This window comes from Bubalus bubalis, chromosome 10, assembly GCF_019923935.1.
Source record: "Bubalus bubalis isolate 160015118507 breed Murrah chromosome 10, NDDB_SH_1, whole genome shotgun sequence".
NCBI lineage: Eukaryota > Metazoa > Chordata > Mammalia > Artiodactyla > Bovidae > Bubalus > Bubalus bubalis.
Genome location: NC_059166.1, coordinates 71,142,113 through 71,166,792, shown reverse-complemented (window position 1 = coordinate 71,166,792; position 24,680 = coordinate 71,142,113). Strand labels below are relative to the sequence as shown.

The window sequence follows — 24,680 nt, the reverse complement described above, 5'->3', positions numbered from 1 at the left end:
GACTAGCTTAGGATACACTGCATGTAAAGAGTAAAGCCTGCACTAGACTGAGAAGCAATTTACTCCAGATTTCATAGTATCACCATTTGTCTTCTTAAGTATGTTACCCACAATGCTCAAAACTACAACAGGAACATGTGTAAGCAATGTGCTTTGGATGAAATGGTGACTAATATGATTATGCTGAGATGAGACTTTAAGAAACATTTGAGTCAGGAAGAAAAATGATCTAGGTAGCATTGAGAAAATAAGATTTGGTTGCCTTTAGGTTATGATGAAGAAAATGGCTCTATAGATTTTTGAAACGTTATGCTAGTAATATGTGTAAGAAAAGATTTTCATTTATTTTCTTTTTTTTTCATTTATTTTCTTATTCATTCAGCAAATTTTTTGAGTGTCTACTATATGCCAAGGATTGTTTTACATCCTGAAGATACAGGGTGAAAAGAAATCAAGTCTCTGACTTCATAAAACTTAAATTCTAGAGGAGGAGCTGGATAATGTATACAAGTAGGCAAATAAAATTATAATTGCAGGCAGTAATAACCAAGAACTGTGAGTGGTCTGAGGTTGTACCCTATTTGCAAGCTAGCAAGTTAGTCTGCCACAGTGTCATGGATGCTGGCAGAGACCTAACATTATATAGCTAGCAAAGATTTTTTTTTAATGAAGCCCAAACAAAAATATTTTCAAATGAATGATAAAGTAAAAAATTTATCAGCAAGAGACCAGCACTAAAGGAAAAACCAAAGGGATTCTTAAGCCATAATAAAATATGATTCCAGTCCTAGGAGTTCGGGGCCATGAAAATGCAAGAAGAAATTTAGACCAATTCTTTAAAAAGTAAATTTCTGCATGCTGCTGCTGCTAAGTCGCTTCAGTCGTGTCCGACTCTGTGCGATCCCATAGACTGCAGCCCACCAGGCTCCCCTGTCCCTGGGATTCTCCAGGCAAGAACACTGGAGTGGGTTGCCATTTCCTTCTCCAATGCATGAAAGTGAAAATGAATACAAATAGGTACTGACTATAAAAAACAGTAATGTCTTATAGGATTTTAAAAATAGGTGCAAGCAATATTATAAATCAATCATACTTTAATTTAAAAAAAAGTGCAAATAAATACATTGCAACAATTGCACAAAAAGGCAGTAGAGAGTAAGCGGGTTGTGTTAGTGCATATCCTCCTCTAGGAAGCAGATGTCAGGACTGGAGTAGCCACCAAGCAGAAGATGTATGAAGTCAAAGCCTGTGAAGGGACATTGGGAGGGAGCTGGGAAAGGACAAGTTTGTCAGGTCAAGCTGTACATCCCATGTCTTTCTCACATGCACATGGAACATTTGCCAATACTGACAATGTATTAGGTCAAAAAACTTGTCAAATAATGGAAATCATTCAGAATGTTTGCTTGATACTATAATTAAACTAGAAATCGATAACAATAACAAAAAATCTCCCAAATGTTGGAAATGCATTATACAATGTATTTCTGAAAAATCCATGTTCAAAACAACATATTGGACATAAAAATCTTTGAAAGATAATGAAATATTACATATCAAAATGGATGGATATTTATGGGTATCAACTAGAGTTTTGAGGAAATTTGTTAGATACAAAGTGAAAGTTAGAAGAAAAAAAACAAACAATGATTAAAATGTTTTCCCACGAAGGTAGAAAAACAACAGCAAATTAAACCCAAAGAAAAAGGAAGTAACAGCAATAAAACAGAAATTAATGTTAAAATACCCACAGGTTAATACAATACAAACAAGTTTGTGTTTAAACCAGAATTGCGGTATATGACGAAATTGACACATACATGAACTAGCTCTTCTTTGACAGCTGGAAATTGTGCATAATCCCCTTTCCTCTTAAACTTGTATTTTTAAAAATATTTATTTATTTAGCTGTCCCCAGTTTCAGTTGCAGCACACAAGATATTTAGCTGTAGCATGTGGAATTTAGTTCCCTGACCAGGGATCCACCCTGGGCCCCCTTCATTGAGAGTGAGGAGTCTTACCCACTAGACCACCAGGGAAGTCCCTTAAACTTGTATTTTAATCCCACTTTCTCCACACAATTTTATCCTAAAATAAAATATTTCATGCTTCATATTTTATTCATCACCCTACCTTACTTCTCAGCAACACACACACACACACACATATGCCTCTGTATTTAAATACTGGGGCTTCCCTGGTAGCTCAGTGGTAAAAAACCCATCTGCCAATGCAGGAGACATAAGAGATGCAGGTTCCACTCCTGGGCCAGGAAGATCCCTGGAGGAGGAAATGGCAACCCACTCCAATATCCTGGCCTGGAAAATCCCACGGATGGAGGAGACTGGCAGGCTACAGTCCATGGGGTGACAAAGAGTCAAACACAACTGAAGTGACTTAGCACACATGCATGCGTGTGCATTTTATAGAATTCTCAGGACCTCCTCTCTGAGTCTCATGCAGGGATCTCAATTAAGATTCCTTGGCCAGATCCAACAAGCTAATCTGAGGGTGAAGGACTCAGAGAGGAGTTTTATGTGACAAGAAATAATATCAGTAAGATACCTGCAAAAATATGTGGAACCAGAGAGTTGTTTTTTTTTTTTTTAATTTGTTTCCTCTCTCTCTTCTCAAAATCACTGGCTTAGGTTGCTTCAGTAGCAGAATAAAAATTTGGATCTCTTGAATTTCTAGCTATTTTTAAAAGTAAGGTAGTTTATTTAATTACCTAAATAAACCAAATGTCTATGTTTGTAATCACATCTTTACTTTGTCACTCTGGAATAATACTTTAAAAGCCTCTCTGGGTCCTAAATATTGAAACTTTCATTCCAACATAAAATTTTTGATGTTGTGCTTCAAACAAATGTTTGTTGGGTCAGAAAAAGGTTTTGTTTTTACTGAGTATTTCAAGCTTAATTATTATTTCTGGGGTCTGAAAACTGCTCCTGCAACCCTGAAGCACTTTCAAAGATCATAGAACATATAAACAAACGACAGTGACAATACAGCCCAAAGGCCAGCCAACTTGGTTTGAGAATGAAACTCAGGTAAACAGTCATTTTTCTTTTCAGCTGCTGGGAAAAGAAGGAAATAATTTTTCGTTTCACCCCGAGGGCTAGATTCCAACTGTTTAAAATATCCTTAGGAATTAAAATAAAAACACCATAGGCTCAAAAAGGATTCACAGAAAACAACAACAACAAAAATGAATCCCAGGTAATTGCTAGGTGCTTCCAGTTTTGTTTTCTTTTGTTTTTTCATTGTATTCGTGCCTGGCTTTTTTGTCTTTATTAAGTTGATAACTTGCTCATTTGGATCTGATATGAAAAAAATTTACATAATGAGTGCAATAGAGTGAAAAAGATGCATCTATATCATTACAAGCCCTTGAAATGATACTAAGGTGTTTCTATGGTGCATATTTCATGTATTAAGATGCTTTTCAAGATCTTGAAAGTGAAAGTCGCTCAGTCATGTCCAACTCTTTGTGACTCCATGGGCTATACAGTCCATGGAAGTCTCTAGGCCAGAATACTGGAGTGAGTATCCTTTCCTTTCTCCAGGGGGTCTTCCCAATCCAGGGATCAAACTCAGGTCTCCTGCATTGCAGGCGGATTCTTTACCAACTGAATCACAAAGGAAGCCCAAGAATACTGGAATGAGTAGGCTGTCCCTTCTCCAGCGGATCTTCCCGACCCTGGAGTACCAGGGTCTCCTGCTTTGCAGGTGGATTCTTTACCAGCTGAACTATCAGGGAAGCCCTTTTTCAAGATCTTGAAAGAATATCATTAAGCACTTCACTAGAAGTTGCTTCCATGTTTTGTATGTTTGTGTAACACAGTGTCTCTTAATGGGAGGTGGGTGGTGATTTTGTCCCCGGGGCACATTTGGCAACACCTGGAGACGTGTTTGATCATCACAACTTGGGAAGGTTTATGCTATTGGCATCTAGTATGGCGAGGCCACAGATGCTGCTAGTATCCTACAACGAACACGACACCTCCCGCAACAAAGAGTTACCAAACCCAAAATGCCTTCAGCGCCGAGGCTGAGAAAGCCAGGTGTAAGCTCACATGTGTAAATTCTACTTATTTTTCTTACAATTCCATATTGTCATTTATATCTCTTTCTCCCAAAATAAACAGAAGTGTTCACAAAGTCAGCTTACTTTACTTGTATAGAAACATTATCAAAAAGATCACCAAAAGTAAATGCATTATTTCCAAATTTTCAAGTTTATCAGTATTCTATGTGGGATAAAAATCTGTTCAAGAATACAGGAAAGGGAATATAGAAAAAAGAAACAAAATTTGACCTTCATGCTATCTGGATCTAGAAAAGAATTACCATAAAATACATTTGAAATATTAATTTTTACTTCTTGATTCTTTAATCATGGTCCATTTTGTAACATCACTTTTTTCCTACTAAGAAATATTTTTAAAGTAAACAAAAATCAAAGATATGTTTATAAAATATACCTATTTATGAAGTTGCTCAGTCTCTATCCTTAATCAAAAATAACTTTCCACAACATTTTGACTAAAGATCTATAAAAATGGCACTCGAACAAAGGTGGTGCTAATAAAATTGATCAAATCTCCTGTCATTTCTGAAAATAAATACAACTGAATCTCCTCTTTTTTGGTTTGTGAAAAGAAATCTCTTTTAGAAAATATTATGTAGTCTACAGGATATCTTGGAGTGTCCAAGTGTTAGGTTTAAATATCATACAGCCAGGAACAGAGCAAACAGGAGAAAAGTTGAAAGACTGCACTGGAACTAAAGGGGAGACAGCTGCACCGCCCCCACCAGTCTAATCCTGTGACCCCAAGTCAGAAACTTTACCGTATCCGACCCCAAAAATCGGGCACCTCTGCCATCAGTCTTTTCAGGAGACGCTCTGTGCACAGCCACCTCCCCAAACCCCTGTGCTCACCGCTTTCTCCAAATCAAGTGTAGGTGAGTCAACGTGATGAAACCTAGGCAGCCTGGGAACACTGGTGGCTAGAGAGTGTGGAATGTGGATTTTAGCTTTACAGTCTTTATATTTCTAGAAGTCAAGTTAAAAGTGACTGGAATGGGAGCTGAGTGAGCCCAATTATATTGTCAGCTACAGTCACAAAATTATTTTAAGATACATCCACATTTTTTAAAATATTTATTGTATAGCAATCTAGTTAGTTAACTAGTGTTAGATGCTCAGTCACGTCCAACACTTTGCTACCCCTACTGTAGCCCACCAAGCTCCTCTGTCCATGGAATTCTCCAGGCAAGAATATTGGAGTGGGCAGCCATTCCTTTCTCAAGGGGATCTTCCCGACCCAGGGATCAAACCTGGTTTCCTGCATTATAGGAAGATTCTTTTCTGTCTGAGCCATGAGTTCTAAAGCTATTCATAATCCTGTTGTTTTTTTTTTAATTGTTCATCACCACTTTTCATGCTCGCATTCTTTCTACGGATGAGTTCTTTCCTAAAATATTGATCTTAATTGCCATATCATTTATCTATTCTATCAAAAAGTATTGACTGTCTACTATGGAACATTATTCCATTATTATTATTCCATTCTGTGGACATAAACAGTGATTTTAAAAAGAAGCATCTTTGCCCTCATGAAGTTCACATTCCAGTGGGAACTCAATAAATCAATGAAGAGTAGGGTCAGCTGCCTACAATGAAAACGAAACTACCATTGACAGACTTTCAGGTTGGAATTTTTATCTAATCTTTATCTAATTTTGTTCATCTCAAAATGATATTTTAAATACTCAATAAAGCATTCTATCTTTTAAAAAATTAAGCTAAGTTACAGAAGCTTCAGCAAGACAGAAGTTTGCTCTTTTGCATAAAAGAAGTCTAAAACGTGAGAGATTGCAGAAGTGGCCTCTATTCTCCACTCTTCCCACTGTCACCCCCTTTGTTTTGTAACTTGTCGTTCCTCTCACTAAAAAGGTAGAATCCACTCCCTTGAATCTGGGCTTGTTGATGACTTACTTCAGCCAATAGTATGAGGCAGAAGTGCTGGTGTTCCAGTTCCAAGCTTACACCTTCAGGGACCTTTCATGTTTCACTGTCTCTTGCGTGCCTCCATCATGACTTGCTAAGGATGTGCTCCAGCTGCTCTGGTGGAGGATGAAAGGCAGACCAAGCAGAGCTGAGTCAAAAATTGCCCCACTTGAACCCAACCTAGATCAGCCAACCCTCTGCTGACCCCCAGAAGGGGGCCCAGTCTCAGACCAGCTGAATCCCACATACCTGTGAGAGATAGGTATTATCGCATGCTGCTGAGGTTTTATGAACATTTGTTACTCAGTATTACTGTGGCGACAGAGAACTAATGTAGGAACAAAGCGATCTGAGCAAGTGAGAAAGCTCAGAAGTGTCAGGGACCCATGCTCCTTTACTTTGATTTTGCTGCTCTGCATCCTCAATTGGTGGCTTATATTTCGTGAACTCAGGCTTTCCAGGTAGCTGTAGTGGTAAAGAACCCACCTGCCAATGCAGGAGACAAAGGAGATGTGGGTTTGATCCCTGGGTTGGGAAGATCCCCTGGAGGAGGGCATAGCAGTCCACTCCAGTATTCTTGCCTGGAGAATCCCATGGACAGAGGAGCCTGGTGGGCCACAGTCCATAGGGCTGCAAAGAGTTGGACATGACTGAAGTGACTTAACACACAGCACATTTCATGACCCAATATTACTGCTTGGCCATCACATCCAAATTCTGGTCAGTGGGGGAGAAAAGAAGAGATAAAGAGGGGGACAATTGCTTCTTTTAAGGAAATTTTCTGGAAGTTTAATACAGGAACTTATTAATAGTCACATCCAGCCACAAGAGGTGAGGACCAGAAAATACAGTCTTTATTTCTTTTGCCTGTGCCTAGATAAAAACTGTAGACTCTATCACCAAGGAAAAAAGGGTGGATCAATACTAGGGGACAGTTGGAAGCCACATGTGCCAATAAAACATCACAGAAAAAATATTGTCTATTTCTCCACTTTTATTCGCATTTAAGTCGCTTACCAAATGAAAGCAGTTTCCTAAACTTACCGAACATTTTTCTGGATAGATAGTGAAATCACAATATTTTATAATTAAGGAAATATTAATATTCATAAATCCAAAGTATAATTTTTTCCTGTGGCATTTTACTTTTATGGAATTTAGCTTTTTTTCCAAGTGGACAGGATTTTGGGGGGATAATTCCAAGAGTGTCTAACTGTCTAAATAATTCAGCCAGTGTTACCAAGTGTTAGGACAGAGAAGCATTCATTTTTGTCTTAAGTGGTCATCAAGCATAACAACAGATTCCATATGGGGTGAACAGCTAGCTTTTTAAAAACTGGGGGGCTGGGGGGTATGCTGAAAGAACTAGAAGCAGAAGAAGAATTGCTTCAGCACCTACAGGGCCATGGTTCAGCCCTGCACCGTAGAATTTGCTTGACAATATTCAACAATATTTTAAGTGAGGAATTTAAATTTAGTAAGAGAATGCACACCAATAACTTAAACTATGCTAATTTAAACTATGCATTAATAATTCAAGCCATAATTTAAAATACAATTTCCTTTTTCTTGGGTTCTTAATTCCAAACTGAGATTCTAAATGCACTTGAGCAGAGTGATAGGTATTTTTAAGGATGATAAATGAAAGATACAGATTGACTTTGGATGTTTTACATGCACGCCCTGCCCACCTGTGCACACACAGATACACACACACACACACAGAGCTAGAAATTGGAATCATTTCCTCCCCGACTCCACATCCCCTTTTAGAACCTGCTTATATGTGCTCCTCAGAGAGAGGGTCTTCACAGTGCCTGCAGAGTGAGCAGTGGGGCAAAATACCAACTGTAAATAACTGAAACCATGGTAGACCGCTAACCTCAGGTAGGAAAATGGTGTGGTTCTCTCTTCCAGAAGTTTATAATTGAAACTGAATAGCAGCTTTAAGCTCTTAGGTTGATGACCTGAAAGAATTATGGTGGAGGCTTTTCCTATCATAGCCCTGCTTAAGGATTGCATATCAGACTTCAAAGAGAATGGAAAATGAAGCAAACAGGGAGAGTTACAAGAAACCACGATGCCCAAGAATCAGAGAAAGAGAAAGGAATTATCTGTTTCCGATGGCTTTCCTGGCTTCAGTCCCTTATGAGGCCAAATCAACCAAACTACTTGCATCTGGGCCAAATTACCATCTTCCTTCCTGTTACAAGCTCCTAGTGTCCAGTGTGCAAGCTCCTGTGTAAAGTCAATCTCTCCACTTGTAAATTAAGTCACATCCTCTTACCTCTTAATCGAGGACATCATTCCAGAGAGTATCCTTAATTTCTCCTGCAACATCAACTTTTTTCTCAATATTAAATCATTTCCCCAGTGACAAAGCAGTACCTGGAACACAGTAGATGCCAAACAAGTATTTGTTGAAAGGACTCGACAAAAGGGGGAAAAGCACACTCTAGAGATCAGAGCTTCGGGGAAATAAATTGGCAATATCGCAGTAAGAGAAGGGAGTTGGAAGCAGGACTGGGATGGGAGAATTTCACCATTGAGAAATATTTGGGAAAGTCACAGCACGCTGAAAGACTGAGATTTAATCATAAGATTATAGAATGCTATTTCACTTCCAGGTTTTATCACAACACCCACAGGGCTCCAGTTTAGTATCAGTGGATTGATTGCAGCTGAAAGAGCTGTGGGACACAGACTATCTCTGAGGGCGAGGGCTTAGGGAAGCCTCAAGTCAGGAAGGGAGACAAGAACAAGGACATTAAAGAAATGTTAAATAAAAAAAAAGCAATGTTAAGGCTCTGACACCTGTAGCAACAGCAAACATGAACACAGCCCACTGTCTAGCCCAGTTAATGTAAAGCCACCCACTAAGGGCTCATTCATCTTAGTTCCTATTACTTGGTACAAATGCCCAACCTGCAAAAGTAGCCTAAGGAGAAAGGGTGATTAAATGTGATGCAGTATCCTGAATGAGGTCCTGGAATAAATAAGGACATTAGGGGAAATTAAGGAATTCTGAACAAAGCGTGTACTTTAGATAATAATAATATACCAACATTGGTTCAGATGCTGGTATGTGAGATGTTAATGGCAGGGACAACTGGGAAAAAATTGTATGAGAACTCAGTACTATCCATGTAATTTTTCTGTAAATCTACAACTATTTTTAAATTGTGTTTAAAAATCATTTAAAAAACTGAACATCATTGCTAAGTAATCGTCACTCAGCACCATATTGCTTGCTTCTCTGTTCATTAAAAATATCCCTTCTGGGATCTGGAGATCATGAAGTGTTAACAACAGTTTTCACACAAAGTAAAACATATAGAGGCAAATGTGCAAATAACAGAAAATACTTAGTGTCTGGATTTTTTTTTTCCTTTTCCACATCAACAAGACACACATTAAGGCTGACAGTGTCACCTAGAAAAGAAAACCTACACTCCACTGCTATTCTAAAGCCTATTGAAGCTAGACTTGCAGGGGGAAAAAATCAAGAAAAATCATTAACATCTATGGCTGTTGGCTTTGACAGTTCTTGGCATATTCTGTTATTTCACAGAGAATGCTCTCTTTGGGGTAGAGAGGAGATGTAAGCATTTGTGTTGGATTATTTGCAGCCCAGGGCAACAGGAGTGAATGTTCATGTAGACTCGTTTGGTTTCCATGCCAGGAAAGGATGTGTGTTCTCTGGCCTTCCATGGGTTCATAGACCATAGCAACGCTTGAGCCTCCACTGTCCAAGTTACTTCTGTTTTTGTAGCTCCAACAAACATGTATTAAGTAGCTAAATATAAGGTTATAAGGAAGGATGATTTTAAAAGTTTGTCCCCAAAAGTGATAGCTATAACTGATAGCTATAACAAAACATGTAACATTCTGTACTATATAGTGATGTATGGGGGAGTAAATAAAGGAATTACAAAGTATGATTCCTAAAGTGTAATAGTTTCCATATTACTTAGAAAAAAAGAGCACAGAACCAAAATTTGAAAACAATGTAAAATCATATTCACATATTATAAAAGAGTAGCTCTAATGATCACCAGCCAGGTATTCAGTTCAGTTCAGTCGCTCAGTCGTGTCTGACTCTGCGACCCCATGGACTGCAGCACGCCAGGCTTCCCTGTCCATCATCAACTCCCCGAGCTTGCTCAAATTCAAGTCCATTGAGTCGGTGATGCCATCCAACCGTCTCATTCTCTGTTGTCCCCTTCTTCTCCGGCCTTCAATCTTTCCCAGCATCAGGGTCTTTTCCAATACCCAGGTATTAGAGAAATGCATTTTCTGACTTTCTGTTGTACGAACTCTTTCCTGTCATTCTCTCCCTTCAACATTTCTCCCTTCTAATTGGTAACGAGCAGTGCGTGCGTGCTGAGTCTCTTCAGTTTTGTCCAACTCTTTGTGACCCTGTGGACTGTAGCCCCCCAGTCTCCTCTGTCCATGGGATTCTCCAGGCAAGAATACTCGAATGAGTTGCCATGCCCTCCTCCAAGGGACCTTCCCTACCCAGGGATCGAACCCGCATTTCTTTTGTCTCCTGCATTAGCAGGTTCTTCATCACTAGTGCCACCTGGGAAGCCGGGTAGCGAGCAGAATTGACCCTAATAGCATTCCCATAAATATTTAAAAAGTTGTTGAAGTTCAGATATGTCCAAAATAGCATTTACTTGTAATTCATTTTGAAAACTTGGAACCAGTTAATTCTCTTCATGTCACACAGCCTAGTCATCCAAAATGTAAGCCTTAGGATCCTCTATCCTTCACCCTACCCTCATTTCCACCTGTCTGTCCCCGTTCCTATCTCCTCACCTCTGAATTTCACCTTTACCTGTTCCTTTGTGCCCCTCGAACTCCCAAATCCTCTGTAAATAAACTCTTCTCCTTCCAGAATGTTTCCCACACTCTCTTAATTGTGTAGTCTTTTCTATTGGCTCTTTAGCACTTTCTCAGGAGATGCGGGCTTGATCCTGGGTCGGGAAGATTCTCTGGAGAAGGGAATGGCAACCTACTCCAGTATTCTTGCCTGGAAAATCCCACGGACAGAGGAGCCTGGCGGGCTACAGTTCATGGGGGTCACAGAGAGTCGGACACGACTGAGGGATTAAGCAGGGACACACTTCTGTGCTCCCAAATTTACTTCCGAAATTTACTCTAGAGTTGATCACTCTGTCCTAATTCTGTTTCGGGTTCGTTTTTGCATTTCTAAGTCCCTGGAAAGGCCTTACTAAGCATTCAATAAGTGGTTAAAGGAACATTTAGTACATGCAAATTTATGTGGGGAAATGTGCGTGTGTCTGGTTTAGAAGAAGGGTTGATTGTATTTAGATTAGAGTTAATCAAGCAAAGCTGCAGCTCTCCAGAAGTGAGCTGGAGGATTCATCTTTGAAATTTAACTCAAATCATTTAAAACGAAAAAAAATAAAGGTGATTAAAATTTCCCTTTTTTCCCTCCAATCCTCCTAAATCCCTAAAGAAATTTAAGAGTATCATCAGATTGACAGCTTCTCTCTATGGACCTTCATATACTTACACATGCGTGAGGGCAGATAAGGATGAGGTAAGAGCCCCCACACAGTCAATAAGAGGTAGTTCACACGTTGGGAGGTGTCTGCATTGCTGCATGGCTAGGAAGAGAAAAGGGAACCAAAATATTAGTGGATGTCAGAGCTTCCTTGATTTCATTTCCAAATCAACAAATATAAAAGCAAAATCATCATATTCTTTTCCTCACCAGAATTTACATTTTGAACAGTGGATGTCTAGTGATAACTCAAAGAATTAAATAACTTAATTCATGTTAGTGGACATTTATAGCTCATACACTTTTCTGTATAAATGTTATATAATTATTTTTTTAAACCAAAATAAATTTTCGTGGCTTAATATTATAGAATGAGGAAAACTCATTTATAAAAGAGCCCAAATTAAATTTATCATTAATAATTATATATTAGTAAAGGTCAGAGGAATTCTATATTAATAATTGAACTCCCAACAATTTCATTTCAGCACTACTTTTATTCAAATGACTTTGCTGTAGGAAATAACAGTCAGTAATCATATTTACAAATAGGTTATGAGAATAATTCAGTGTTTCTTGGACCTCCTCTCTAAAACAGAGATGCTTTAAGAGATACTTGTTCTAATCAGTACAAGAACTCAATAATTTATACCAGTCTTTCCCACTCATATAGCTTTCTGAGCTACTTGAGAAATAATGCAAAAGAGTAAGCTGCATTAGGGTTAAAATATCACCTTTATTAGTCTTTAAGTTGATATGAAAGAACGTGGCTTAAATGTGGAGCAAAAATATGTTTCTAATACTGTACCACAGAATTAGATAGACTCACCCACCTGGTCTCAACAGGGCTGAAATTCACAGACCTTCCCAGAGGGCAGTATGGAGGAGCAGACAAGAGTGTGAGTGTGTATGTGTGTGTGTGTGTGTGTGTATACACATGTACTTCCATGGGTAGGCATTCCCAAAAAGAAAGGAAGTGGAAGGAATAGGACTATATGTGTATCTGTGTCTGGATCCTCCTCCCAAACTCCCTAATCAGGTAAGATTGAATGGGGAAGGGTAGAGAAAAAGAGTGATGATAAACAATAGTGACATCCAGGGACAGGAATAAAAACTGAAAGATGCTGGAGTTATGCAAATTCATGTACCCCAACAAGGATGGAAACATCAGGAGTTGGGAGCCAGTGTTCCTCCGCTCCCCAAAGCTACTTAGTCGTCTGCTGGCCTCTGACTTGGTCACTATTTTCAAAATCTCCTTCTCCACACTCTGTTGTCATAGGCATTATCTTTTTTCCAACTGGACTAAAAGCTTCATGAGGGAAAGGAATAACGTATCTATACTTTTATCTGTATTCTCAGCGTCTAATACAGAACCTGGCATAGAGTAAGATGCTCAAGTATTATTTAGTGACTGAATGAATACCAGGCATAGCTCAACAAAATCTCAAAAGTAGTGCACAGGGGCCTCCACTATTGTAGCAGAAAAAAACAGATCGCTCACTTTGTGTGTGAGCTAGTTAAACTTGGTTCCCCATGGATCTAATTACTCTCTCCTGTGTCCCCCTTACACACACACACACACACAGAGTAAAATATTTATGATGGAAGAACAGAATCCCCTCTTGAACACAGCTGTCTCATGACTGGGTAGCCAGAAGCTCTTATAGGCTAACAGACAGCAAGAGCACATGCTGAAGAAGGGCGGGCTCTGTCTGAGGTGATGGTATATGGGCCTGTTGAAGATATGAGGAAAATTAAACAAATGAAGAGAAGAAAATTTAACCAGGCAACAGCTTTTTCCATTTTTTTTCCCTTTATGTAAATACATTATTTTTCAAATCATAACACTTTGGGAGCACGGCAGGGAGCAGCTGTAAGATTTCAACGTTAAAATCTATTTGTGACACCTAACGATGGATTTTGCAGTCACACAGATCTCAGCTCTGACCTCTTAACAAGTTACATGATCTTAGTTAAGTCACTTCATCTCTCAACGTTCAGTTTCTCATCTGGAAAATGACAAAAAAAAAAAAAACAAAACCAAAGGCTACCTCGTAGAGTGGCTGTTAAGAGTTCAGCTGACAGTAGATGTGATGCATTTAAGAAAGTGCCTGAAACACAGCGAATAACTGGTAGCCACTGTTACTTTAAATCTCCAAAAGCTTTGCATGCTGTAAATCACTGAGTAACTGTAGGAGATTATTATCATTACTATTATTGTAGGAAATTTCACTGCTGTTTCAAAAAAAAGCCAACAGCAAAATAGAGGCTGTTTTGTTCCATATCTCTATTACACAGAAGCCAAGAGCTGTGTATTAATGGCTGCCTCCTTCCCCGCTGGGATGTGCGCCGTATTATACTAGAGAAGGTTACATCCTAATTAAGCATATAAGGTGTGTTGTGGAGCAGAAAGGCACACGTCAAATGCGCTCAGCTGTCCTCTATCACGTGTCATCTCGTCACGTTTAAGTCAAGAAATCCATATAAATTCATAACGATTTAGGTGTTGTGATTTCTTAATAACTCTTTTAAACATTTCTTTTAAACCTGGTTTTCATTTGATATCTCTGAGGTTAAATGCAGGACATTGTCATTGCCATGTACTTCAATATATAACCTGTAATTAAGATTTCAAGTGACTCTTGTTCTGAAGTACATTGCCTCTGCTTTGCATAATGCACAATGTATTCATTGTTGTGGCTTCCTTTGCATAAATCAATCTTATTAATAACTAATTCATCTTCTTGCTTTCCAGAGTCTTGAATCAAATTAATTCTCCAAAGGAGGAAGTGTCAGGACTCAGGCAGCTAGGGAGATCTGCATATTTCTAGTTCTGTCTTTAAATAAAAATTCGTACTACAGATGGTCATGTGATTTATTAGCAAATTTTAACTCTGCTGCCTCTTGGTTTCTCTAGGAAACAAGAACAAAGATTTGTATCTCCATGTGATGCGCAGAGAATTGGAGTAAAAGGGTTAAAGGAAAAGAGTGGGTATCAAAGCTGTGACAATGAATCAAGTGGATTCCCCCAATGATATTCTGGAGGGAATCTCAGTTTGAAAAGAAGAAAAGTGAATATTTATCATTACGGAAACTTGGAGCAATGAACATTTTATTCTGTTAGCATAAAGTTGAGGTGTCGCCATGCTATTCAAAGTGGTAGCCTTCCACTGAGGAATAAGCTTGATGCTGGCCCCTCCCGCCCTAGTTGGTGACTCAGAATGGACCTGTGGGACCCAATGTAGAAGGATTCCCCCAGCTGGTCTTGTTTAGACCCAGCTGGGTCTGGTGAGAAACCACAAAAAAATCCCTCAGAAAACAAGGTAAAAAGGAGAGAGGGTCGCCCTCTTCATAAAGCTCCTTGGGAAGCTGATGATGACATCCCCAATCAAATAAGATATCAATCTCTTAACAACTCACTCTTTCTTATTCCTCACAGAAAATTATGTTTCATCTGATCTCAACAACATGGTTGCTTCTTCCCAGCCAAGTCTACTGCAGACGTCAATTTTCCCTCCACCTAGAAGTAACTTGCACTCTGTCAGTGTTCCTCTGTAGAGGAATCTCCTCTGTAGAGTTTACCAATAAAACAGCTCTGGATACAGAAATATTTCATTTGCACAAAGTGCAAGCAAACTAAAAATCGGGGAAAAAAAAGTTCCATACTAAGACTTAGTACCTTCTGCTACTCCTATCTTCCACGTTTATAGTGGACCAATAATGAAGTTTAAGGGTAGATTTTCTTTGAAATCTTAGAAATTTATCTCACAAACATTTATTAAGCTCCAATTGTGCCAGATTTGAACACTAGGAAGGCAAAGTCAAATTCATTCATTTATGCATAAAAATGTTCTGAGTGTTGAACTTCCACTTTGGGCTATGGTGGATTAAGTGGTATTGGAATTGTTCTCTTACCAAGAACAACTCTAAACCAGGACAAATAAGTGGAAAAACTTTTTTCAGGAATTGTACGATAGCAGTGGTTTGATGCTTGAAAGACAGGAAACACAACAGTTTTCTTCCTTGGGGCAGTTTCCTGACCACCCGGAAATGTGGAACCTGGGAGGAGAATAAAGATCTCAGTGGTCCAAGGAGGCAGAGTACTTTGAGGCTGCTGAGGTGGCTGGAATGCACGTGTCATGGTACAGCTAAGAGAAAGCAGTACAGAGGGGTCCCCAGATATTTATATGCTGAGTACCCTGGAGTACTTGTCTGGGGGCTGGACGGACACAAGCAACATAAGGCTCCAAGGGTGTAGCAGAGAACAAACACTGGGTGTCAGAGAGCTGAATGGAAATACTCCCAGGCTGCTCTTGGAGGAATTGGAATCCAGCCATGCCAGAGCTGAGACCTTGCTGAGCATTGGGCTTTCAAGTACCACCCAGAAAGGCTTATGAGTAAGTAGCATGCCCAAGAATAAAAGTCATGCAGGACAGGACAAAAGCAAAATATATCAAAAAGATTCACCAGTAAATTGACCTGCTTGCCAGCACGAAATTTAATCTAATTCTGACTCCTCACAATTTGCTACCTAAAATGTCCTGCAGATAATACAAATTCCTAGTGATGGGGGAAGGAAAATGTGACCCACAATTGCACAAAAAAGCACACGATAGCTACAGACTCCAAAATGATCCAAATGTTGGATTTAGCAGATAAAGGGTCTTAAAAGGTACTGTAAATTTGTTCAAGAGAATATGGACAATGATAGAATAAATGGATGGAGAGTCTCAGCAGAAAAATGGAAAATATATTTTAAAAAGAACTAAATGAATGGGAAAAGATTTAGAAAAGAATTAAAATATAAAAAAGAACTAAACCTGAGAACAGATAAATGGAAATTATTCAAATTGAAAAACCGAAATAAAAAATATTGGGAAAAAAATGAACAGAGTCTTAGTAACCTGTGGTATAGTATTATTTCCTTTGATGATTGAAGTCCAGAGGGAAGAGAAAAAGAATAAGGCAGAAAAAAATATTTTAAGATGTAATGGAAAAAATGTATCCAAATTGGATGACAAAATCAGTTTACCGGTAACCTCCAAGCAGGATCACTGGGCTCTGTAAGTTTCGAACTACTGAAAATCAAAGATTAAAATAAAATCTTAAAAAGTATTCACAGGGAAAAAAAGAAACATTACATATAGGGAAATAATCATAGCAACTAACTTCTTGTTAGAAAAGATTCAGAGGCCAGAAGAAAGTGGAACAAGATCTTTAAAGTGACAAGAAGTGTCTTAGTTTGCTGGGGTTGCCATAACAAAGTACCATAGACGGGATGGCTTAAACAACAGAAAGTTATTGTCTCACAGTGCTGAAGCTAGAAGTTCAGAATCAAGGGTTGGTTGGTTCCTTGCCAGGGTTGATTGTCTCTGAGGACTATGAAGGGAGGTTTAGTCCAGGTCTCTATTTCTGGTTGCAGATGACTGCCTTCTCCCGGCGCGTCTTCACAGTGTCTTCCCTCTGTGCTTGTCTATCTACATTTCCTCTCTTTTTAAGGACACCATACCACATTGGGGTGTGTGTTTTAGTCACTCAGTCATGTCCGAATCTTTGCAACCTTGTGGACCGTAGCCTGCCAGACTCCTCTGTCCATGGGATTCTCCCAGCAGGAATACTAGAGTGGGTTGCCATTTCCTTCTCCGGGGGATCTTCTTCACCCAGGAATTGAAGCCGGGTCTTCTGCATTGCAGGCAGATTCTTTCCCATCTGAGCCACCAGGGAGGCCCATCATATTGGATTAGGCTCCCCTAATGACAGAATTTGACTTGATTATGTCTGTAAAGACTCTATATTCAAATAAGGTCAAGTACTGAGGATGGAAACTTCAACAAAGGAATCTGGAGCAGATAGGAGGGGTAGAGAGACACACAAATCAACCCATAGCAAAAGAACATTTAAAAACCTTGCAAACTATAGTTTTGTTTTTTTTCAAACTTTTAACTTTTTATAGACTGGTTCCAAATAGGAAAAGGAGTACGTCAAGGCTGTATATTATCACCCTGCATATAAGTACCCTGCATATGTATTCTGCCTATAAGTTAAATATACTTAACTTTTATGCAGAGTACATCATGAGAAACGCTGGACTGGAAGAAATACAAGCTGGAATCAAGATTGCTGGGAGAAATATCAATCACCTCAGATATGCAGATGACACCACCCTTATGGCAGAAAGTGAAGAGGAACTCAAAAGCCTCTTGATGAAAGTGAAAGTGGAGACTGAAAAAGTTGGCTTAAAGCTCAACATTCAGAAAACGAAGATCATGGCATCTGGTCCCATCACTTCATGGGAAATAGATGGGGTAACAGTGGAAATAGTGTCAGACTTTATTTTTTGGGGCTCCAAAATCACTGCAGATGGTGACTGCAGCCATGAAATTAAAAGACGCTTACTCCTTGGAAGGAAAGTTATGACCAACCTAGACAGCATATTCAAAAGCAGAGACATTACTTTGCCAGCAAAGGTCCATCTAGTCAAGTCTATGGTTTTTCCTGTGGTCACGTATGGATGTGAGAGTTGAACTGTGAAGAAGGCTGAGCACCGAAGAATTGATGCTTTTGAACTGTGGTGTTGGAGAAGACTCTTGAGAGTCCCTTGGACTGAAAGGAGATCCAACCAGTCCATTCTGAAGGAGATCAGCCCTGGGATTTCTTTGGAGGGAATGATGCTGAAGCTGAAACTCCAGTACTTTGGCCACCTCACGCGAATAGTTGACTCATTGGAAAAGACTCTGATGCTGGGAGGGATTGGGGGCAGGAGGAGAAGGGGACGACAGAGGATGAGATGGCTAGATGGCATCACTGCCTCGATGGATGTGGGTCTGGGTGAACTCCAGGAGTTGGTGATGGACAGGGAGGCCTGGCGTGCTGCAATTCATGGGGTCGCGAAGGGTCGGACACGACAGCGACTGAACTGAACTGATGGCCGATAAACAATGTTGTGGTAGTTTCATCACCACAATATTGTAAAGCAATTATCCTTCAATTAAAATAAGTTAATTAATTAAAAAAAAATGTTGTGGTAGTTTCAGGTGAACAACAAAGGGACTCAGCCACACATATACATGTATCCATTCTCCCCCAAACCCCCCTCCTATCCAGGCTGGCATAAAACATTGAGTAGCGTTCCATGTACTATACAATAGGTCCTTGTTGGTTATCCACTTTGATTACAGAAGTCTGCACATGACCTTCCCAAACTCCCTAACTATCCCTTCTGCCCCGCAACCATACATTTTCTAAATCTGTGAGTCTCTTTCTGTCAAACTGTAATTCTATATCCAGTGAAAATATGCTTCAAAAATGAGGGAAAAATTAAGGTGTGTGGTTTTGTTTTTTTTTTCCAGATAAAATTCAGGGAACTTTTCTGCAACCAAACCTTTACTTTCAGAAATGCTAAAGGAAATTCTTTAGATTGAAGGGAAGTGCTATGTAAAAAAGTCAGATCCACAAAAAGAAATGAATAACTCCAGAAATGTTCCATCCATACATAAATATGAGGCTATTTTCTTTTTTCCTAGTTTCTTTAAAAGATAATGTTTATGAAATACATAGAAGAAAAATGTATGACGAGAGCACAAAAGAATCATACTGTTACAAGTCTCTTAAGTGGTAAAGTGGTATGATGTTGGTTCTAAGCAGGCTGTGATAAAATAAGGATGCAAAACAACCCCTAGAGCAACCACTAAAAGAATACAACAGAGTTAGAGCTTAAAAGGAGGAACAATAGAATTGCAAACATAATAATAATAACCAAAACAAAGGAAGGCAAGAAAGGTTGTGGGGAGTGGGGAGGAATAGAACACTAAAAACAGATGGGACAAACGGAAAACTAACAGAAAGCAGGGGCTTAAACCTCACTGTAGCAGATGGTACTTTCCATATATTGCCACAATAATATCTCCCATCTGCATGGGTCTGTATTCATTTTCACTTTCCAAGCCTACTATAGTGAATACCACAGGCCAGGTGTCTTACGCAACAGAAACTTCTTTCCTCCTGGTTCTGGTGGCTACAAGTCCAAGATCACCATGTCAGCAGGATTTCCTTCTGCGGGTTCTTTCCTTGGCTTGTGGATGCTATCTTCTCCCAGGGTATTCATGTTGTCTTCTTCCTCCATGCGTGTCCCTGTTCTAACCTCTTCTTATAAGTGTTAGTCCCTCAGTCATGTCTGACTCTTTGTGACCTCCATGGACTGTAGCCCCCCAGGCTCCTCTGTCCATGGAAATTTCCAGGCAAGAATACTAGAGTAGGTAGCCATTCCCTTCTCCAAAGAATCTTTCCGACCCAGGGATCAAACCCAGGTCTCCCACACTGCAGGCAGATTCTTTACCATCTGAGCCACCAGGGAAGCCCTCTCATAAGGGGTACTGGTTACATTGCAATAGGGCACACCCACAAGATCACATTTTACCTTAATCACCTCTTTAAAGGCCCTATCTGCAAATACCTTCACATTCTGAGGGGTTGGGGTTAGGATTTTAACATATGAATTTGAGGAGACAGCTTGGTCCACAATAGGGCCTTTGCCACTCACCTCAAGGGGCAGAGTTGTGGGCGGTGGCAGTGGCAAGAAGTGCCTACTCAAGGTCCCATGACAAGGAGCAGAAGGATGTAGCATGAGGAGGGGAAACGGCTGCTGAAAACAAGCTCAAAGAGTATTTACCCAAGTGTATTCTGCAGAACTAGCACCTCCTGTGTTCTCAACACCATGCCACCTATAGAAGTTAATCATGGGAATAGCAATAGTAGTCATGTAAAAATCTTTTTACTGACAAAGCTGCTTGAATGTCTGCCAAAATGCTCCAGTTTACCCAAAGAGAGGCACTTTTGGAACATTAATGAGACCATGATGCAGCCATTGTTTTGGATTTCTTTTGAATATTGTAATGATCCTTCTTCACCTTTGATCTCCTGCCCTGCATCACCTTGCATAACTATTTCATTTTTTGATTCAATTTCATTTTTTTATTTTGGTGCCCAGGTTGTTGCACTTCATCTCTCAAAGTGTAACACACTGATTTCCTCAAATAGAGAGACCCCTTTGAGTGAAAAATTTGCAAAATGCTCTCTTCATCGTGTATATTCAAATGTATTTCAGTTTGAAAACTGGAAAACAATTTTTAAGAGAGACAGATTTATTTCTCCATCCCTTTCAATCTGGGTAGGTGCTGCTACAGCTTTGACCAGTGAATTATGACAGAAGTTCTGATTTCAGGCCTGGCCCTGATCTAACCTGACTGTGTGCTTGAATGCAATACTACTATCAGGAAAAAGGGATGAACTACTGGGGCCTCCCTGGCAGTCCAGTGGTTGAGGCTCCACTTGATTCCTCTGCAGGAGCTGTGGGTTCAATCCCTGGTTAGGGAAATTAGGATCCCACAGGCCACAGCCGGGCCAAAAAGACTTTTTGAAAAAAGGGTTGGGGGTTGAACAGATAGACTCCACTCTGATAAACTTCAAAACCAGTATGTTGAAAGAAACCAGAAACAAAAGAATGCATACTCTATGATTTGGTTTATGTAAAGTTCAAGAACAAGCTAAAGTAATTTAATGTGATAGAAATTAGAACAGTGATTCCCTCTGTTTGGGGGAAAATGGTTTGACTAGAAAGCCTCAGTGAAGGAAATATGATGATGGTGATGGAAATATCTGTAGCTTGGTTGCTTGCATGAGTAAAGATATTTATTAAGACTGATTTATACGCTAAGATCTTTAAACTTCACTGTTTGTATTAGTTTCCCATCTCTGCTGCAATGAATCGTTACCAGCTTACTGGTTTAAGACAGATTTACTAGTTTATAATTCTGGGAATCAGAAGTCCAAACTAAGTATCACTGGGTTAAAATCAGTGTGTCTGCAGGGCTTCTTCCTTCTGGAGCTCTCAGGAAGAATCCCTTTCTTGTCTTCTCCAGCTGCTAGAGGCTGCCCACATACCTTGGTTTATGCTTCCCTTTTGTCTCCAAAGCCAGCAATAGCCATTCAAGGCTTCCTCACGCTGAATTGCTCTGACGCTGCCTCCCTCTTCCTCATCTGAACCATTGGGATGACTCTGGGTGCCTCCAGATGATCCAGGATAATTTCCTTACCCTAAAGTCAGCTTATTAGCATTCTTAATCCCATCCATGACCTTGATTCCCCTTGTCAAGTAGCATTCATAGATTCCAGGGATTAGGGCATGGACATTGTTAGGGGGACATCATCTTGCCTACCACACTTTATAGAAATTTTACTTCAATAAAAACTGTTATTGTAAAAGCTACTGAAAACCAATTATATGCTAGTCACTCTTCCAGGTCTAGTTACATATTTATTTATTTTTGTCTGTCTCCCCTACTGGAATCTGAGCTTCTTGAAGTCAAAAAGGTTGTTCTGGTTTACTGTAATTAGAATAATATCTAGCACATAGTAGGGATTCAATAAAAATTTGTTGAGTGAATGAATGTGAAGTCAATAAAAATTTGTTGAGTGAATGAATGTGAACTCAGTGATACCTGTTTTTGCTGATTTTATCGATATTGTTGATTGATTTATTGGCAGAGTGTTACATAGACAAAATCACAGAAATTAAAAGTTTGCAAACCTCATTAAAAATGTTGTTTTCAATCACTAAATGTCAGTATTATAATAGAACACCACCATTCCCTTACAGAACTGCCTAGTCCTAGTGACAGGACAAAGGGATAGAGTTATTCTTTGAAGGAGTCAGTCTCTATTTCAGAAAATAGAATTTGCTCAGAAAATAATTTGGTTCAGGAGAAATACTCAAGGATTTATTTCCTAATACATACTTTGGTTATTTATGTTGTTATTCCTTATGTAGCTGAAATATATTATTTCAAACTAAAACATATGCTGTTTGAAATGTCACCAAAGAGAATATATTTCTCAAGTACTTGTCTAAGGGTTTGTAAAAATCACACCAGAAAACATTGTTTTGCACCGTCATTTCTAATATTTTTCAACAATTGAAAGATCAGTCTTCAGAACTTCATATCTTCAAATATGAACACATAAAGTCTTTGAAAAAAACCCAAAGATGCTGCATTTGACTATACATGGAGGAGAATAAGTGTTTCTTCTTTCTGTTTCCCCACCAAGTTATTAGTGTACCCTTAGGAAATAAATACAATATGCAAATTTACCAAGAGTCTCTGAACCTCCCCCTTACTCTGGTTTGTGTTTCCAATATTCCTGCTAAACCTCTGCGTCTTTATAACTCTGTCCTTAACTTGTGCCTCCTTGTGCTTCCTCCAGCCCAGAGTTTCTCATGATGTCCTCTGTATATAAGTTAAATAAGCCGTCAATATACAGCCTTGACGTTCTCCTCTCCCTATTTGGAACCAGCCTGTTGTTCCATGTCCAGTTCTAACTGTGGCTTCCTGACCTGCATACAGGTTTCTCAAGAGACAGGTCAGGTGGTCTGGTATTCCCATCTCTTTCAGAAATTTCCAGTTTATTGTGATCCACACAGTCAAAGGCTTTGGCATAGTCAATAAAGCAGAAGTAGATATTTTTCTGGAACTCTCTTGCTTTTTTGATGATCCAGTGGATGTTGGCAATTTGATCTCTGGTTCCTCTGCCTTTTCTAAATCCAGCTTGAATGTCTGGAAGTTCACGGTTCAGGTACTGTTGAAGCCTGGCTTGGAGAATTTTGAGCATTACTTATTAGAGTGTGAGATGAGTGCAATTGTGCGGTAGTTTGAGCATTCTTTGGCATTGCCTTTCTTTGGGATTGGAATGAAAACTGACCTTTTCCAGTCCTGTGGCCACTGCTGAATTTTTCAGATTTGCTGGCATATTGAGTGTAGTACTTTCACGGTATCATCTTTTAGGATTTGAAATAGCTCAACTGGAATTCCATCACCTCCACTAGCTTTGTTCGTAGTGATGCTTTCTAAGGCCCACTTGACTTCGCATTCCAGGATGTCTGGCTCTAAGTGAGTGATCACACCATCGTGATTATCTTGGTCATGAAGATCTTTTTGTATAGTTCTTCTGTGTATTCTTGCCACCTCTTCTTAATATCTTCTGCTTTTGTTAGGTCCATACCATTTCTGTCCTTTATTGAGCCCATCTTTGCATGAAATGTTCCCTTGGTATCTCTAATTTCCTTGAAGAGATTTCTAGTCTTTCTCATTCTATATTCTTTGCAGCCAAAGATGGAGAAGCTCTATACAGTCAGCAAAAACAAGACCAGGAGCTGACTGTGGCTCAGATCATGAACTCCTTATTGCCAAATTCAGACTTACATTGAAGAAAGTTGGGAAAACCACTAGACCATTCTGGTATGACCTAAATCAAATCCCTTATGATTATACAGTGGAAGTGACAAATAGATTCAAGGGATTAGATCTGATAGACAAAGTGCCTGAAGAACTATGGACAGAGGTTGGTGACATTTTACAAGAGGCAGGGATCCAGACCATCCCATAGAAAAAGAAATGCAAAAAGGCAAAATGGTTGTCTAAGGAGGCCTTACAAATAGCTGTGAAAAGAAGAGAAGTGAAAGGCAAAGGATAAAAGGAAGGATATATCCATTTGAATGCAGAGTTCCAAAGAACAACAAGGAGAGATAAGAAAGCCTTCCTCAGTGATCAGTGCAAAGAAATAGAGGAAAACAATAGAATGGGAAAGACTAGAGATCTCTTAAAGCACAAAGGCAGCCAGCCATCTGCAAACCAGGAAGAGGTCCTCACCAGAGACCAAGTCTGCCAGCACCTCGATCTTAGATTTTCCAGCCTCTAGTAGTGTGAGAAATAAATGTCTGGTGCTTAAGCCACTTTGTCTATGGCATTCTGTTATAGCAACCCAAGCTGACTAAGACAGCATCTTGCAGCCTTGAAGAAATGAAGAGCCAGTGGAATTTGGTAGAGTTTGAATTCTAAAGGAAAGATGCAGATACATTAAAAAGTGCAACTAAGAATGGACTGCATGCAAAAAGAGAAACAGAAACATTGCAGAAATAACTTGCTAGATAAAGAAGGAACTGCAGACTCTCTATGGGTAGTTCTGTACATTTCAAAATTAACCTTGGACTGGAAAATAGAACTGATCTGAAAAAGCTACATGACATTGAAGAAGAAGTAATAATAGATCAGATAATGATAACAGAGAATTTTTAATTCATCA

At 39.4% G+C, this 24,680-nt stretch overlaps 1 long non-coding RNA gene across 3 annotated transcripts; it reads right to left on the bottom strand.

Annotated features, from left to right (window-relative positions):
* Positions 1-1,074: 1,074 nt before the first annotated feature.
* LOC123327871 lies at positions 1,075-8,582 on the bottom strand. Of its 3 annotated transcripts, none has more exons than XR_006542547.2 (3): positions 8,301-8,582; positions 6,002-6,129; positions 1,075-1,270 (listed from the first exon to the last, which is right to left on the bottom strand). It is a non-coding gene; the product is annotated as an uncharacterized LOC123327871 (long non-coding RNA). The 3 variants fall into 3 exon arrangements; XR_006542548.2 differs by lacking the exon at positions 8,301-8,582 and adding an exon at positions 6,500-6,550 and having other exon boundaries at positions 6,002-6,124; XR_006542546.2 differs by lacking the exon at positions 8,301-8,582 and adding an exon at positions 6,263-6,468.
* Between the last annotated feature and the right edge of the window lie 16,098 nt (positions 8,583-24,680).